We start from the raw sequence: 10,107 nt of genomic DNA, 5'->3' as shown, positions 1-10,107 counted from the left end.
GTAAATACAAAAAATTAAAAAGTGAGGAAGATAGACAGATCTATATGATTAGGGAGAAAGAGCAAGTTATAAGCAATAACTTCTACGCAATACGCGTACACAACTTCCGGTGCCGGCACCGGAAGTTGTGTACGCGTATTGCGTAGATGTCCCCTGCCGGCCCTGCAAGACACCTGGGAGTCTCCTCTGGTAAGTCGGGGGGGGCAGAGTGGCAGCATATCTCGGGGGGGAGGAGGAGGACAGTGGCAGCATATCTCGAGGGGGAGGAGGACAGTGGCAGCATATCTCGGGGGGGAGGAGGACAGTGGCAGCATATCTCGGGGGGGGAGGACAGTGGCAGCATATCTCGGGGGGGGAGAGACAGAGTGGCAGCATATCTCGGGGGGGGGACAGTGGTAGCATATCTCGGGGGGGGGAGACAGAGTGGCAGCATGTTTTTTTGGTGCTTTTTTAAAGAAAAAAACTTTCTTTAAAAAAGCACCAAACTTTTAGGGTGCGGCCTATATACGGGGGCGGCCTATATCCGAGCCAATACGGTAAATAAGAAAAGGAAAATTGATGGATACGTCATATAGTATCAGAAGGCTACGCCATCAGGTTTTGCAAGACCCCACACGATTATTTCCTAGTCTCCTCATACCCATCGGTGAAGAAAAACTCAGCGCTAGTCATGGCAGCATCAAAACTCCTCAAGCAAGGAGTTATAGAGAACATACCAAAGAAACATCTATTTCAGGGAGTTTACTCGCTTGTTCCTGGTGCCAGATGGTTCCTTCTGTCCAGTCCGAAACCGGCTGGGGAGCCCATCTCCAGTTTTGAAAAGCCCAGGGAAAGTGGTCAGCGCAAGAGGCACTTTAATCCTCAAATTTCAGGGAGTTAAACCCAGTCTTCAAGGCCCTGCTAGCCTTCAAACCGTGGATATCGGGCATGCCAGTGAAGATTCAATCAGACAACAGCACGACGGTAGCCTATATCAGCAGACAGGGGGCACAAGAGTAAGCAGTCTTCAAGACCTATGCGCCAAAATCATGCTATGGGCACAACTGAATCTAGAGGCTGTTTTGGCTATCCACATCAGAGATCAGAATAATATAATTGCGGATGATCTCAGCAGATGCTCCCAAGCAGAATGGGCTCTATACCCGACTGATTTCCAAACATTAGTTGCGAAAGTAGGTCTTCCAGAAGTGGATCTCATGGCGATGAGACGGAATCGGAAAGTTTCCCTTTTCGCCTCTCTCTACAAGATGGATTACCCTCATTTCCTGTGTGGTCTGGAGATCAAGTGGCAGTTCAATCTGGCATACATCTTTTCTCCGGTATCTATGATTCCTCGAGTGATACTCAAAATCAAAACAGACAAGGCAAGAGTGCTGGCTATTCTTCCATTCTGGCCGAAACCGGAGTTGGTTTACAGACCTTTGCCAACTCTCGGTAAATCATTGGGAACTTCCAGTATCTTCAGACATCTTAGAGAACAAGGGGATTCCACTCCACACTCTTCAAATGTTCAGATTGATGGCATGGCTGCTGCAAGGCTAATCCTGGAAGATCAAGTATCAGCGGTATCATGGCTAATCTTCTTTTGGGTTCAGTGAGACTGTCTAGAGCCAAAATGTATCTAAGAACCTAGAGAAAGTTTCTTGAAAGGTGTCACTCTCAAGGGCTGCAGAGTTCACCTCCGTCCATTCCGGTCATTCTGCACTTTTTGAATCTAGGGTCACGACTCTTAAGGGTCAGATTTCTGCTCTTAGCCATTTCCTGCTCGTCGATTTGGCATCAAATCGCTTCATTCGAAGATTTCTTAAAGCCATCACAATTAAAAGACCTCCTATTAGATCCTTTTTTCCCACCATAGGATCTTCCCTTAGTACTTAAGGCTCTGTGCTCTGCTCCATTTGAACCTTTTCAAGAAGTCTCACTCAAATTCCTTTTCCTGAAAACTGTGTTTTTGGTAGCTGTTACCTCAAAATGACGGATTGGGGAACTCCAGGCTCTCTCAGCATCTGAAGACTTTCTTGTTTTTCATCAAGACAAAGTGGTTCTGTATCCCAGGCCATCTTTCCTGCCTAAGGTTCTATCTCAAGCTAATGTTAACTAGCCTATAGTTCTTCTGACGTTTTACCAAGACCCTGCATCATAATAAAAAAGTAAATGGCATTCTCTGGATGTTAAGAGAGCTCTCACCATCTATTTGGGGCGTACCGCTTCCTTTCGTTCATCTGACCATCTGTTCCTTCAGTTCCATGGCAAGTCGTCTGGTCAAGCAGTATCAAAATCAACTTTAGCCACATGGCTCACAGACACAATCCATCTGGCATAAGAGTTCTGTGGTGCGGTTCTTCCGTCCCAGATTAAGGCCCACTCCACGAATCCGTTTCCTGGGCTTCCAGGGCTTCAGTGTCTCCGGAGGAGATTTGTAAACCGGCCACTTGGTCCTCCTGGAACACTTTTATTAAACATTATAGACTGGACATTTCCTCTGCTTCAGAAGCTGTGTTTGGGCATCAGGTCCCTCCCTTTTGTTTTTTGGGGGATCTTGATATATCCCACCGGTACTACCACTAAACGTTGGGAAAAACAGAAATTTGTACTTACCGTGAATTCTCTTTTCCCCAGTATAGTGGCAGTACGTGTTTCCCAAATTTTGTTAATAAAGATTTTTGTACTGCTGATTGGTCCTCTTGTTATTAACTGAGCTACGGAGTGATGTGAGTACGGTTATAGGGTAGGGTGGAGCTTAACCCTTTACTATCTTTTAGCGTGCTTGTACCGGGAGAGAGAGCAAGCCCACCGGTACTGCCACTATACTGGGGAAAAGAGAATTTATGGTAAGTAAAAATTTCTGTTTTTGAAAGCTTGCCTTTTAAGTATTATGTTAATCCAATACAAAAGGTATGATTGCATTATACTCTGGTATTTTGTCATCTTATTCATATATTTAGCTTTTTCAGTAGCATGATTTAGTAGCAAAAATCAGCATGGTTTTATGAAACATAGGTCATGTCAAACTATTTTAATTGCATTCTACTGAGAAGTAAGTAGAAGTGTTATTACGTTTGAAGCAGATGAGGAACCCAGTATGCAGAGATAGCGACAAAAGTCTCATAAAGCAAGAAACGAAGTCCAACAATGGTCAGGCAAGCCGGGTCAGGGGAGGAGAAATCGGCGTTGTCAGGATCAGGCAAATATCAGCAATGGTAATCGAAATAGAAAGGTCAGGCAAGCCGGGTCAGGAGAGGAGAAACCGGCATAGCCAATATCATCAAAGAAATTCCAATATACACACTGCAGACTAACAAGCTCAGCCGTTAAAACAACTATCATTCAGTGCTCGGCTTTTAAACTTGCTGTGCTCTTAAGCCCCGCCCCAACTATGATGACGTACTGTGCGCGTTCTGTCGCCTCCACAGGAGTATGGGAGAAGAAGGGAGCGTGGCGTACACGGATGCACACATCTCTCCTCCTGGAGGGACAGGAGCAGAGGAGGCCTGCCACGAGCCCGCTGGACGTGGGCACAGCACGGACCCGGTAAGCCAAGGACCATGACACTCCCGGAGGATGGGGAGAGGAGGCAGCAGAGGAGGTAAGTATCGAGTACCCGCTAACCACAGATACTCCGGTGAACCGCGCTGTGGACCGTGACAAGTGTAGATCAGAGTGTTGCAGTGGATGTAATCTACTTGGATTTTGCCAAGGCGTTTGACATGGTTCCACACAATAGGTTAGTATTCAAACTGAAAGAAATGGGTCTAGATGAAAATTCTTGTTCTTGGGTTGAACATTGGCTTGGTCATAGAATACAGAGAGTTGTTATAAATCGTAGATTTTCAAGCTGGACAAAAATGGTAAGTGGTGTCCCTCAGGGTTCTTTTCTGGGACCAATTTTATTCAACTTATTTATAAATGACCTTGCAATAAGCTTTGAAAGTTTCAGGTTGGGGGGAGCGTAGCGTAGCGCAGGTGTCACCACACAATGTCCAGCAACGAGGGAACACAGGGGCAAATCCAAGAGAGTAGTCGGGGTCACGGTCCAGAGGTCAAGGCAGGTAGCAGACAGCAGTATCAGGTAACAAAGCCAAAGGTCAAAATCCAAGGAGTCAGTATAAAGCAGCTAGGTAGCAATAGACAGTACTTCATGGTACTCAGCTTAACTAAGAAGCACTTGGAGAGAGGTCTGTGGGGTTTATATAGGGGTAGTGATTGAGCAGTCCACCCCCTATCACCTGATCCCCTCCCACCTGAAGCACCTGATCCCCTCCCTCCAGATACACCTGAGAGGAGGGGGACATGGAAGTTTCCACCTCCTCCCCTTCCTTCTGGTGTCCTACCCAGAGGGTGGCCACACCCCCTGGGGCTAAGCCACGTCCCCTCCTCATCGGGAGCGCGGACACGTGCGAGCTGACCGCAAGGGTGGGGTTGTAGCCTGCCACGAGGCAGTGCCGCAGCGTCACCGGGAGATCCGCAGGCAGGATTATAACTCCTGCCCGACGGTTCCCGCGACGAGGGATCCCTGACTCTTCGTGGCGCACGGTCCTGGGACCGTGCGACCACGACGTCCGGAGGCTGACCCTCTGTGAACTAATTTTCTATTGTTAATGCCATCCTGTCAATGACGGCAACGTCATTTACAGGATGGCACTTGTGTTTGCTCTATCGGGGTAGTGGGGTTGTGTTGCTGACATGCCTCGATATCTTAGAATGAGCTAATGAATGAGTGAATGTTATAAGTATTTGGGGGCAGGGGTTGCACAGGCAGGCTACTTAAGGGACAGGGGTGGCACAGGCAGACTACATATGGGCATTCCTGGGAACTTCTGGGCTCCGGGTACCCGGAGCCTTCCCTTGCTGGACGCGGCCAGGCCCACTGACGTCTTGATCCAGAGAAGCGGTGCTTCACCTGGCAATCTCAGGGTCAAACCCGGAGAGTTCCCAGGTATGCATATGGGGCAAGAGTGGCACAGGCAGGCTGTTTCAGGGGCAGAGGTGGCACTGGCAGGCTGCCTGTTTCAGGGGCAGAGGTGGCACTGGCAGGCTGCCTGTTTCAGGGGCAGAGGTGGCACTGGCAGGCTGCCTGTTTCAGGGGCAGAGGTGGCACAGGCAGGCTGCCTGTTTCAGGGGCAGAGGTGGCACAGGCAGGCTGCCTGTTTCAGGGGCAGAGGTGGCACAGGCAGGCTGCCTGTTTCAGGGGCAGAGGTGGCACAGGCAGGCTGTCTGTTCCAGGGGCAGAGGTGGCACAGGCAGGCTGTCTGTTCCAGGGGCAGAGGTGGCACAGGCAGGCTGCCTGTTCCAGGGGCAGAGGTGGCACAGACAGGCTGCCTGTTTCCTGGGTAGAGGCCTACCGTGTTAATGTCTGGCTCGGTATATAGTGATGGGGGTTATGCTACACTACTGTTGATGTGTGCCAAAAACTCTAGGTACGCCTCTGTCCTAAGCTATTTCAATAACTTTGGGCGTATCCCATTGGGTCCCATGAATTTGACTGTTAACCCTTTCCTTTGTAAACACACGTTTTACATGTTTCCCTGTTTCCTTCACCTGCCTCTCTAAAAACTGTTTACATATTTTCCAGTTAATAGTCCACGGGCATTCTTCTTTCCCATTATAGTCTATGGGCATTCCATTCTGTCATTCTCTCATCACTCTTTTTCGTCCTCTTCTCTTGGTAATGGTCTGTAAGGCTTGACAGGGCTTAAAGCAAAGGTGAAATAATTTGCTTTGCTATCATTAGTCAGTTAGCAAATTGATTTGCTGTGCTATAATTAGTGTTTGTACCGCTCATAGGATAGGTTTATAATATTGTGATTTACTATATACCATTTTTGGTTATAGTGCAAAACGGCCATAGCCGTGTATAGTTAAAAAAAGGTTTTGTCATACTCAGTTAGTCGCTTATCCCAATGATTGTGTTTTATTATAAATTACATGTAAATGGAGGTCACTGTGTTCCTCAACTTTGCTACATTCCCTCATAACTTTTAACAAGTGAAGATCCCATGAATGGGGCTCTGTCATAGCTAACCAATCAACACCGACGGTTTATGCTGGACCCAATCGGAAGAAAGCAGCCGAGCACACAGCAAGGGTATTGGAGAACGTATGGTAAGCAGGGCTGGTAGCTGCCTATGTAGTATTGCGATAATACCAACTGGCCAATAATTTACGAGAATAGTTGTGACTGATGGCATTTTCAACCAATCACTGCCAAAAGATTCATTATATGTTAGTGAAAAGTGCTGTTTGGTTTATTGTAGAAGAGATGCGGTCCCTCGGCGAGTTTAGGACTGGGGTGATTGGCTTTTGCCTAATGTTGTTCATAAGTGTATCATTGTCTGACTTTCACCCTAACGTGCGAGAGCCTTCGGTAATATGGCAGCAGGGTGCTGCAGTGAGCGTCAGAACGCGAAGGAGCTCAGGGCTCCGAACGGAACCGGCGGATGACGGAAAGTGCAATGATTCAAGGATATTCCAGGGACTGTTGAGAAAAGAAACCCACACGGTGCGGAGCTCGTGGTGCATGTGTCGGGAAGCTGTCAAGGTTTCCTGGGTCATAGGCTGCTAAGTACAAGTGGGGTTATTGTAGCTCGTTTAAGATAACAAAATATAGCGTAACCTTATTTATGCCTCTTTCGTTCGCCGGAACCCACGGTGGGCTTTGTGTCGATTTTATTTTGTTCTGGTGCAGTTCTGCTGTTTGGGAGGCAGAAAATTCGGTATGCCAGTGCTTTCTGATAATTGAATAGGTCTTGCACAGATTTTAGTAGAGAGGTAACGTGACATGTTCTGCTTTACATGTACTAGTATATCGTTTGTTATTCGTATGCATCTATATAGTTGTCGACATTTTTATCGAAGGGGGTCTAAATAAGATGGATGAAGCACCACACAGTACACTATTTTCACAAGACAGTTCATATCCGTACTAAAACAGTCTAGATAGGTAAAAGTCTTGATGTTTTTGACTTGATGCTATAAAATCCTAAATTCCTCTTAACTGCTTTAGTCTTGAGTCCCACGCTCTTTAGAAGGAACAGTGTGCTTTATACACAAACATGAAATAACGTCATATTTGTGTAAATAAGATGGCATAGTATCCACCCTACACTGTTTTTCATTTGTCAATCCTACCTACTTACAGTAGTGAAAGATATGGAGTTGCAAATCCATAAAACCTGCTTGTCTGGTTTGGCAGGTGCTAGCAACAGGTGACCTTGCCTGGGGCAGTGTTCTGTATGCAATCTTTGCTTACCTATACAGTTTTTTTTTTTTTGCCTCAGCTGAATAGACAAATGCATGCAATACAAATATTCTATTTTGAGGGGAATAGCTCATCGTGCAGTGATATTATTTTTCTTTGCAATGTCTTGGGCTAATGTTGCACTATGTGTTCCTGCTTTCTCACAAATAATTATTAAAAAGCATATATCAACCTCTTCGTGACAATGGCTGATTTTATATTTGTACCCTTCGTGACAATGGACGTTTTAACATTTCTGCGGTGCTCGTGTTTTAGCTGTAATTTTCTTCTTTCCCGTTTACTGAACCCACACAAGTTATATATTGTCTTTTTCAGGACATGAAGGACTTTCTTTTAGATTTAAAAATCGAGGGGGGAAAAAAGGACTTTTTCTGACTTTTACTTAAAATCTTTATAAAAGCTAGTGGAAAAAAACTGCTGAATAGATTCTACTATTTGTCCTGAGTTTAGAAATACCCAATGTTTTAATGTTTTGTTTTTTTTTTGCTTATTTCTGCACGTTATGGGGCAATAACTACAAGTAGCATTTTGCTATTTCAAAACCATTTTTTCCAAATCTGGCCAATGCAATTTACCCCATTAAACCATACATTTTTGAAGACTAAACACCCCAGGGTATTTCAAATGCTAGTATTTTAGCTCTTTCCATGCATTAATTCTACCACCAGTCTTTGTCAAACTTTGCGGTAGTCATTTTTTGGAGTGTTCTCCCCCCCCCCACGTTTTCATTCAGGTATGTATTAACAGGTCCTGGTATATATCATAAAACAGCCCAATATGTGTTCAGCAACATTTCTTGAGTATAGTGATACCCCACATGCATGGGTTTGCCTGCCTGTATTCAGCCTGCAAGGGGAGCCAGAGTTCTCGGGAGGGTCTGGAGAGACCCTCCTGAGAAATCTTTTCAACTCCTTTTATATTTTGAAAGCACGCGCTGCCATCTTGCGAGTGGCAAAACCTTGCAGTGGCAGTTGTGGCGCCGGAGCAGTCACAGCACGCTCTGGGGTAGGTGTTCGGTGTCGCTGATTGCCTCACTATCAAGACATTTTAGTGATCGCCTCCTAAACTCTTTTAAAATTGGCGTCCCCCGCCATACAGTGTATGGCAGACATTGACACCCAGGGGTGGGGCCAGACATGCCACCTAATGCCGATTTTGGTGTTGCTGAATGCCTCGACATCCAGGCATTACAGCAACTCCGTTAGGGTGCAGAAAGTAAACGTAGATCAATTTCTGCACCCGATTAAAGCCATGACGGTCCTGGCACATCAGTTGTCGCTAACTGGATGTTAGTGCATGGCGTGCCTGGATCGTCAGTTGTCATCAAGGGGTTAATATATAGCACCATCGGATTCTGCAGCACTCATTGGGTAGACAGAACATATAAGTAATATATAACATAACAAGATGACTTACAGAAACGGATGAGGAAGGCCCTGCTCAAATGAATTTACAATCTAGGGGGAATTAAGTCTCGTGTTACACACAAGTTAAAAGTGCCGTTGTTATGGACGGACCATCCATGCTAGTATAAGCATTGCGAGAAGGGACTAGGAAAGGTGAGCTAAAGGCTGTTAGGCTGTAAGTTTATAGGCATCCATAAAGAAGTGGGTCTTTAGGGATTTGGAGGATAAGGGCAGCCCTTGAAAAGTCTTGTAAACGTGCATGTGAACTAGACAGAGGACAGATGGAGATTATTGGATGATCACAGAGACCAGGAGGGTGTTCAGAAATAAGTAAGGAGATGTAAGTTGGGCAACCGCTATGAAGAGCTTTTTAAGTAAGAGTCAAGATGTTGAAATTTAATCTTGAAGTGTACAGGCAGCCAGTAAAGCGATGGGAGATGAACTATATTTGTATAATATACAAATTAAATTTCTTTTGGAATAGTATTTTTATGGGCATCTAGTAAGTGTAAACAGATAATTCTGTTTAAAACTCTTCATTACTACTTCTGTTTGATAGGAAGGCACTGTTGCATGATGTGTGGAAAGTTTAATTATACCATATTTGCTCGATTATAAGACAACCCCTCAAAACTTGAATATTAATTTAGGAATTAAGCCTGAATATAAGACTACCCTATAGGAAAATATTTCACTAGTAAACACGAATTCACATGTAAACTTTATCATATTTAATAAAAACTATGATTGACCCCTTTTATTTGCCAACCTGCTCATAGTTATGAACATCTGTCCCCAGGCTTGCCACTCTGCCCTCAGAAAGGCTATTCTACCAGTGCATCCCGAGACTTGTCCCCGGGGCTTCAGACTCCCTGGTGTCGAGTGGGGGCAGCCGGTGGATAACCTTCCCTGCTACTCTGCGTTTCCGCATAGAAGCCCCGGCGGAAGTGCCGGGCGGAAGCTGAGGTTGTCTGCGCGGATCGCACCAGCTGCCAGAGAGGATGATCCAGGTCCCCTGCAGTGCTGCCGGGAATCCTCCTCTCTGGCAGACAGTGAATGGCACTTTTGCTGGGCCTTCTATGATGCAGCACCAGAACGTCATGTCATGCCTGAGCTTGGTCATGGAAGTGCTGGCAGCAGTGGAGGTTGCCAGAGAGTTGCGGGGATCTGGATCTTAGTCCTACTTGAGGTCTGATTATAAGACGACCTTGAATATAAGATGAGGGGTATTTCCCAGAGTATTTGCTCTGGGGAAAAAAACCTTGTCTTGTATTCGAGCAAATACGTTATGTTAAGGATCAGGTTGTTTTGTTTTTCATTCCAATATAATATCTGATCTCGAAGAGTATCTGGGATTCTAATTATAGCGATCACCTGGCAAATCAAATATAGTCTGAAGCCAGTTTTTGTTCCAGATGCAGTATCATTGTCATTCCTATGTTC

At 45.6% G+C, this 10,107-nt stretch overlaps 1 pseudogene; it reads left to right on the top strand.

Moving 5' to 3' along the window:
• Nucleotides 1-927: 927 nt before the first annotated feature.
• The window catches only part of LOC149287868 (sortilin-like), a 49,321-nt pseudogene continuing 40,141 nt past the window's right edge, over nucleotides 928-10,107 (top strand).

This window comes from Sceloporus occidentalis, unplaced genomic scaffold, assembly GCF_023333645.1.
Source record: "Sceloporus occidentalis isolate IW3139 unplaced genomic scaffold, rSceOcc1.0.p SCAF_55, whole genome shotgun sequence".
NCBI classification, from domain to species: Eukaryota; Metazoa; Chordata; class Lepidosauria; order Squamata; family Phrynosomatidae; genus Sceloporus; species Sceloporus occidentalis.
The sequence above is the reverse complement of the archived record's forward strand: the minus strand, read 5'-3'. Positions and strand labels throughout refer to the sequence as shown.